This window comes from Pinus tabuliformis, chromosome 1_1 (genome assembly GCF_031772625.1).
Source record: "Pinus tabuliformis cultivar Carrire ecotype Pingquan chromosome 1_1, CPIR1, whole genome shotgun sequence".
Classification (NCBI taxonomy): Eukaryota; Viridiplantae; Streptophyta; class Pinopsida; order Pinales; family Pinaceae; genus Pinus; species Pinus tabuliformis.
Window position 1 is genome coordinate 884,620,175 of NC_142297.1, and position 8,586 is coordinate 884,628,760.

At 35.4% G+C, this 8,586-nt stretch overlaps 1 pseudogene; it reads right to left on the minus strand.

Moving 5' to 3' along the window:
• Positions 1–260: 260 nt before the first annotated feature.
• LOC149217206 (putative receptor-like protein kinase At1g11050 pseudogene) lies at positions 261–2,612 on the minus strand (annotated as a pseudogene).
• Between the last annotated feature and the right edge of the window lie 5,974 nt (positions 2,613–8,586).

The following is an 8,586-nucleotide window of genomic DNA, read 5'->3' on the forward strand; positions in this document are numbered from 1 at the left end:
AAATTTGATTATTAAAAATTATATATATTAATAAAAAATATAAAACATATAAAGTATATATGTTAATATAAACAATATTAGTTAATCATATTTTTTAATTTTTAGTGATAGCATTCAATAATACAATATTTTATTAATTATTTTATTTTTGTATTTATTACTTTTTATTTTAATTAATTTATATTTAAGCTAAACAACACATGGTAACTACAATGTAACTCTTTTAACTCTTGTAATAATTTATCACCAACAAAAAAATAAAATTATATGATTTATGAAACTAAAAAGAATGGTTGCACTTACCTTTTAAGTGTAAACCAGATGAGATGTACTCACTATATCATTCAAACATTAGAAAGACAGAGTACTTAAAACATTCTAGCCTCATAAAACTAAATTATCCCAACTAACCTGCAAGCCATGAATTAGCAGCTTGTTAGAATACAAAATTATTCCACTAACCGCCCCTGATCGGCCGAGCCATGAATTAGCAGCTTGTTAGAATACAAAATTATTTCACTAGCAGCCCCTGATCGGCAGGAATTGTTACAATAAAAAATTATTCCACTAACTGCCCGCGATCTGCCGAGTATGGCTGTGAGAAACAAGAAAGGAACTGCCTTTGTCTGTAACAGAACCATGCAGCAGAAACGGCGAAGGCCTGTCTCGGATTTCAGGAATCTCAACCTCTCCCTCCAGCATCCTCACGGCTTCTATCATTCGAGGTCTGAATGCCACCATAAAATGCGAGCACAAAATACCAACCAAAACAAATCTCTCCATCACGTTCTCAGCCCCGCTCTGACGGATTCTCTGGTCTACTATTTCACTGGTCCTGCCCTTTGTCTTCAGCGCCCATGCCCAATCCGCGATGAGATATTGGGAGGCCGACTCCAGAGTGGTGTCGAGAGCTTTTCTGCCGCTCATGATCTCCAGCAGCAGAACCCCAAAGCTATACACATCACTTTTATCTGTAAGTTGGCCGTAGAGAGCGTATTCAGGGGCCAAGTAGCCTTGCGTCCCTGCTATCCTTGTCGCGGGATATGATTCCCCTTCCCCTTCTTTAGTCATGATCCTCGCCAGACCAAAATCGGCCACGCGTGCATTCATTTCGTCATCCAGCAGAATGTTAGTGGATTTGATGTCTCTGTGATAAATTGCAGGCTCGATGCCGTTGTGGAGATAAGCCAACCCCTTAGCAGTTCCCAGGATGATGTTCCTGCGCTGCGGCCAGCTCAAAAGTCGGGCCTTGGACATTTCTCCAAAGAGATGATCATACAGGCTTCCATTGGGCATGTAATCGTATATCAGAAACCGCTGGTGCCCTTCTCTCTCGTCGCTGGCCACGCAGCAGCCCCTCAAAACGACCAAATTCCGTTGCCTGATGCTGTTAATGATCTGTACTTCGTTCAGGAATTCAGAATCCCCTTCAGACGCGCAGTTTCTGATTCTCTTCACAGCTATCCGCGGACCATCCGGGAGCGTTCCCCTGTACACCGTGGAATAACCCCCTTGGCCAATGATATTGGCCTCGCTGAAACTATCGGTGGCATCCCTGATCAGTCCAATGTCGAACCATACTGCCCCAGTGTTGAGTTTCACAGCTCCCTTCAGAAGTTTCTCGTTCCGCCTCACGAATCTTCTGCGCAGTATAGTCTTAGGATCAATCCTTTTTACCAACAGACAGTAGAAAAGCCCTAGAGCACAGATGACAACAAGTGCTATAGCAATGCCAATGAAAGTATAGAGCAAAACTGCGCGATCCGATGAGTTTTGGACAAAAGGCAAACGGAAAATACACTGAGCAGTATTTATGTTCATGGGGCCGAACTCATTAACCACTCCGGCGGCATACAAACACGTGAAATAAAAGCACTTCAAACTTGCCTCGCTTGTCAAGTTCTTGTCCATGTCCGCCAGCATGCTGGTGACGGTGTCTCCACTCTCCTTACATAGCTGACAGGCGCCCAGATCTGAGAGGTCGCCTTTGCAGGTCGAGTCCAGGGAAGTATTTTTCAATTTGCGAATCCAGTCCTGCTTGGTCTGTATACCGACGCAAAGCTTTGGGCTCGAAACAAATTCAGATACGTTCTGGAAACAGTTTGCCACCAAGTCTGGTAGTAGATCTACATGGTCGAGCTGCTGCTGAAATATCTCCAGACAAGAGGCGGCAGAGGCATTACTAGGAAACTCGAAGATGGATGCATCTTTCAAATACTGAGCAAATCCAATGCCGATTAGACTCCGCAACGTCTGGCAGCAATTGTCTTTATTAATCGTTGATTTACAGGTAGACTTGTCCCACGGCAATTGACGGACATAATCAAGATTGAATGGACATTCGGCAGCAGCGCTCAGCGCCCAGTTCAACAGCAATAGTTGCAGCAGTAGGATAGTTTCCATCTTCATCTTTGTCTCTTATAAAACCCCCTGCTTCCTGACCAATTCTAGATAATCGAGGTCTGTGATAAATATTGTCACTCCAATGCACAGACTGATAATATGACCTGAAGCCCAATTTTTTGCCACAAACTTCTGCAAAACCCCAATGCCAAATTTTGTATACCACTGCAATTAGGACTAAAATTCCCCACAAATATATGTATATTCACGTTTCAATCTTTTAAGTCAAGGTCGACGGCGTTTAATAATCAACTTTCTTTAATACATCACTATACAAACGCGCGTGCGTGTAGAAGTTGTCAGTGGCCGAGGGGTGTGGACTATGGAGGCACATTATTTTTAGATTTTTGTGTTGTATTGGAATGGAAATTCCTATTTTATAGACTATAGAAAAGTAAATACGGTTTGACATGTAAGGCAAATAGTTTTCGTCCTCTCTCTAGGTTACTATCTCGATTCCGTGCTGTCACTCAGAAGACGAAAACTATCTGCCTTACATGTCAAATAACATTTACTTTTCTATATTCTATAAAATAAGAGTTGCCGTATTAGAATTTTATGCACATCCATCTAGGCCTTGACTTTGACTTTTAAATTTGACGTTCAAATGGCAGGTCTGCAATTTGACGTTCCATAGAACGTTTTTATGTGTTTCAAACGTATTTTATGTTAATTAAACTAATTTGAACCTATAAGTGTGGCGTGCAATAATTTACGTTGAGTGTTAGAGACAGAAGAGTGCCTGCGGACATTGTGGAAAGTAGGTTAAAAGTTAGTTGTATTTAGACATTCTTTGAAATTCGTAATGTTATGCATCCCATATGTATAGTGTTCAAATAAATAGTTTTGAAGTTAGTGTCATCATCCCAAATCTAAGTTTGTTTTTAATTGTGATTTATTTTTCTTAGATATTTTTTTCAGTTCCAAGAGATGAATGTTGGAAAATTCTTAATTGCGATTCATTTTTTTATCTTTATATTTTTCTGAGTTCTAAAAGATGAATGTTGAATGTTGGGAACTTGTGATAAAGTAAGTTATAGTTATTCCATAAGCTATCAATCCATTTTATAGAAGTTTTTTTTCATTTTTTTTTATATATATTGTAAATTTGCATAATATAAGTTAATTTTAAAAGTTTTGAATAAAATTCAATTTAAGCACTAATCCTTTAACTGGATATAATTACAACTGAAACAAAATAAAAAGAGATATGGATGGCAATTTTAATCAATACTAGTAGTTAAGAAAGGAAAATTGTCATTTTGACGGCCTTATATCAGTCCACAAAATAAAAAGTATCATATTAAATACCTATCCGAGAGTCCACATAATAACTCTAGCCATTAACTATGATCACACATAATTTCGCATATAATAAAAGAAATGGTTAACCCTCCTTAATATGCATAAATAATAAAATGACAAAAATGAAAAGTAAGTAATATTCATTAAATTTTCACTTACAAGTAAATTAAATTTGAAATTTCAAGTTTACATGCATTTAAATTAATCCTCATAAATTTGAATAGTTGGTTAGGCATTAAAATTAACTGTCATAATTTCTAATGGTTAATTGTGAATAGATAAGTACAATCAAATTGATTTCTTCCTTCTTATACTACTAAATTGTCTTAGCCAATTAATCCATTTACGGATTCCTTTTCTGGTGTCTCAACACTTAGAACTTAAATGTTCACAATTCCACATCATCATTTCTATAACATAATCCAACACTTATCCCTACTCTACATTAATACATATGCCATGATGACTCAATCTACAACCAGCAGTGAGAAAAAGAAAAGTATAATAGTAATTAAAAAATCAATCCAAAATACCCTTCGTTTGAAAGGCCATGCCATCAATAGAGTTAACCATTGGTTTTCCATGAAAAGAGCAAGCAACAACTAGTTGTTTAGTTCCCACGTGAAATATTTTTGGCATTGTTTCTAAAGCGCCTCTTCTTAATGGGCTTGGCAATATTTTTGGCATTGTTTCTAAAGAGTTTTTTTAAGGACTTGGCATATACATTGAGTTGGATCCAAATCTTTATAAGAAAAAAAGAGTTAGACTTTGAAAAAATTCATATCTTCTATTTGTTAATAGTTCACCAAATATCCTGTTACATGTCCCATCAAAAAGTGGACCAAACAAGTCTCCTCTACTCAACCGAGTTCAGCATTATTTTTTTTGTCACGATAAAGAGTCATCGGGATGGCCTATTATCTTATTGCCGTCAATTGCCACCAAGAAACCAAGGAAAATCTCTTCATATTAATAACAAAGCTCTTGTATTTGATATTAATAACAAAGCTCTTGTATTTATGGACTTGGATTTCTCATTCTCGAATCTTAACCTATATTTAATTTGCTCCTTATATTACATTCCCACCTGAGTTTCCTAGTGTTTCTGTATGTAAAAATAAGAAAGCAGTAGTGAACCCCTAAATAGAATGGATCTCTTTCACTTCCAAGAACATATTACGTTAAATATGAGGAATTGTTGTTTAAAATTTACATATAATAAATGAATAAAAGAATTGAAACTCATATAAACATAAAACTTAAAATGACACGCATAAAAAAAGTCAAATTTTGCAGGTCTGTTTTACCTGTCAAAATGTTCAGGTGGCATTTTGAATTTGGATAGTATTGGCCCTTCAAAGTCTTATTTAAAACTTTCATAAAGGGTTTAATTTGTATAATAATTTTTTCCAGAGAATAGTTGGATGTTTTACCACCTTGTTGCCGAGAACGAGAAACAATTATATGAATAAATAAAATAAGAGATAAAAAATAGTTTAAAATATTTTTGGGAGACTAAGTAAAGTGATAAATAATTGTGTAGTTTGATTATTTTATGTTAGTGATTTTTTTCATTAGAATTCAGTAATAATATTTTTGGTGAAATTTAGGTTTTGTTATTTAAAATGTGTTTTTTGAATACATGAGATTTAACTATTTGGAAATCTTTTTCAGAAATCAAATTATGCAGATTTTATAGCACAAACTTGTGATTCCAATAAATCTTTATTAGCAAAATTAACTACAAAATATGCCAGAAAAAGGGTCAAAAATAGGAGATTTAGACTACTACATAAATAAAGTAAAAATACTTTTTCTATATCAAGCTATAAATAATTAAATAAATATTTTTTTTTTTTGTATATATAGGGTTTAAGATAATGGATAATACCTAAAGTTTTAATCTAACTACCATTAGGAATTCAACTTTAATCATTAAAGTAATGTTTAAGACCTTTCATTTGAGTAGCCACACTCTATTTAGAATAATCTTAAGAATCAAAAGAAAAGTCTAGAGGTTCCACAAAGTTGAGTTTTATAAGCAAACAATATGCACCCTGTAGCATTGCATTAAATGTTATATAGATTGGATATACACTAGGATATACAATATTTAGATCCAATATTGTATATTCCAACCTATACAACATTTAATGCGCTATTGAGGGGTACATGTTGTTTGTGAGATCTATCACACCCCAACAAAGGAACTCGATTGAATCATGGAATAAATCAGTTAAAAAGTAGGGAGGTATATTACCCTCTCCCCTAAGTTTTATTTTATTAAGATTTATGATGAATCTTAGCATGTCAACTTTTCAAATGGAGGTTCCTCTCATCCGTTGGATCAAACGACTGAGGATCAAGGGTGGAGATTCAAATTACAGATTGATGGGTTCAGATCAGAGTCTTTGCTTCCTCAGTGGACTTGAAACCTTACTCATAACTACCTTTAGTTTCAATACCACCCTCAAGGTGGTTTTTGGCTTATCGGAAGCTCCCAACTTCGGAAAATGGTTTCAAAGATTTGAGCCCAATGCCACCCAACATGCAACACATGGCTCTAGTAGGAGAGAGAATACCGCCCTCATTAGGCGGGTATTCTCCAGACTTCTTTTCCATTCGATATGTTTATTAATTGTTGGATCTTGCGAGGCGGATCAACGACCCAGGATCATTTTGCATGTTGGTGGGTCCGGGTCAGAGTTATGCCTTATTGTTATCTTCCGTCCTTGTTCAACTTCATGGCGGGTAGCAATGAATTTCAGGCGGACCACATATGCAATGTTTATGCCCCTTTTCGGACCCAGAATCTGAGCAGTTTGGTTTTTAATTCCTTTTTGGGTCCAGTTTTAGTTCCAACCTGTATGCCTTTTTTTGCTCTATTGTTACGGATCAAATTGCATCTGTATTTTGAAGGACGTGGGGGGGAAGCCCGTGGCACAACTGTTTAGCCTTGGGCTTGTTGGTCCATACCCTGGGAGGGATAGATAATTCTAGGTCCCATGATTCCTTGGGGTTGGTTGTAATTTATGTAATTAATCCTTTTTGTTTAATTTGAATAGAAGGCACGACTCTTGCTTCAACAAAAAAAGAATCTTAGCATGTTAACACTGCCATGTAATTTCAAATGGGATGGATGTATATCAAACTCAACACCCAAGATGCATTCACTATGCAGTCCCCTCACACATGTAGATTTCAATGTTGGTGCAACCTCTTAAGCCCCTAGTGGCCTCATGATTATCCTTGCAGATGGGATAATAGTCCTAAATCATAAGGAAATGTTACTTATTATGGATTTGTAATTTATGATTATATAACATTTAGGATTGAATTAGGGCTCAATGTCAATTATTTTCCATTTTGAGCCACACCTATGGAAATCTAGCTTCAACTTTTTATTGGTTCTTTGTAATTTTGTCCTTAGTTTGAGGAAAATTGTGAAGCCCAATCAAAACATAAACTGGATTCTATTACATTTAGGATTGAATTAGGGTTTGGCATCAATTACTTTCCCTTTTGAACCATATCTTTCAGAATCGAACTTCAAGTTTTGATTGGTTCTTTGCAATGTTGTCCCTAATTTGAGTAAAATTGGTGGACCCAATTCAGCCTTTGATTGATAGTGTGCTTCATTATGCCTTGGAAATACAAGATTGTGAGATTAATGGTTTGTGTGGCTTTCATCCAAAATGTCATGGCCCTCTAGTCTACTCCTATGCAAATCAATCTTGTGTTTAGCTTAGCACTAATGGCATCATCCCTTGCTAAAGGTAAGTTGCTAGTATTGTGTTTTCATCGTTGTTGGGATGTTGGATAGTGATTCAGAAATTTTGGATTGTGTGTGGCTAGTGGTAAAATAATGTTGGCTCTAGGGTTATGTAAGGAGTCCAAGATGAAACATGGGCATGTTGGAAAATGCACTTTGTGTGCGACCTTTGAAATTTAAAGAAATCTAAGAAAATATGAGGTTTATATTACTAGTAACAAAACCTAAATAACATCATTCTTAGACATAATGTAATCCCATTGTACTCTGAGGAAGAAAACAAGAACACTAAAATCACACTTATGATGGAAACCTTTCATAGCTAGAAGTAACCAATTGAGGAATTACATGTTGGATGTGCAACATTCAAACAAATGGGTGCAAGGTTGGTAAGAATCAACTCCAAAACCCACTCAATAGCCAAGACAAACAATTCATCAACAACAAGACGACACAAAAATATTAAATGTTGATTATAAGTCCATGGCAAATGAAGGACAATAAGAAGACTACATTAAACTTGGTCTCATCTAGTAATGTTCTATATATTATAAAGTTTGTTTGTTGTTTGAAGTTCTTATGTGAATGTACACTTGCAGTATACTACAAAAATCATTTTTGAAGGATGCATTGTTGCCTTATAATATGTTTTTACAACTAAAATTGTGTGTAGATGCTAGTTAGTATTGATAGCCAAGAAGCCAATGCTAGTAAGAACTTATGTCTTCACAAGGGTTGATACATATAGATATAGTCCTATATGGGGGTCACACTCTAGGGGGGCACCTAACCCTTAAGTCTCATCACAATGGACCAATATTAAACATTCAACATCTAGAAACTCTATACATGTATAACTTTGAACCTATGACCTATAAGGAGGAAATGCATGTTCTTAACAATTATGCCCACTCAAACACTAAGCATTGTTGTCTTAGAATATTTGTCTCAAACTTTGACATATTTCAAAGCTTTTTTAACAATCTTTTTTTTATTCAACAAATTTCTAATACAAATATAATCGTTCTTGTCTAAAATTAATATTAATAAAATTTTGTTAAAACATGTGTGTGAAAATGTAAATAAAACTTAATATTTAAATCTTA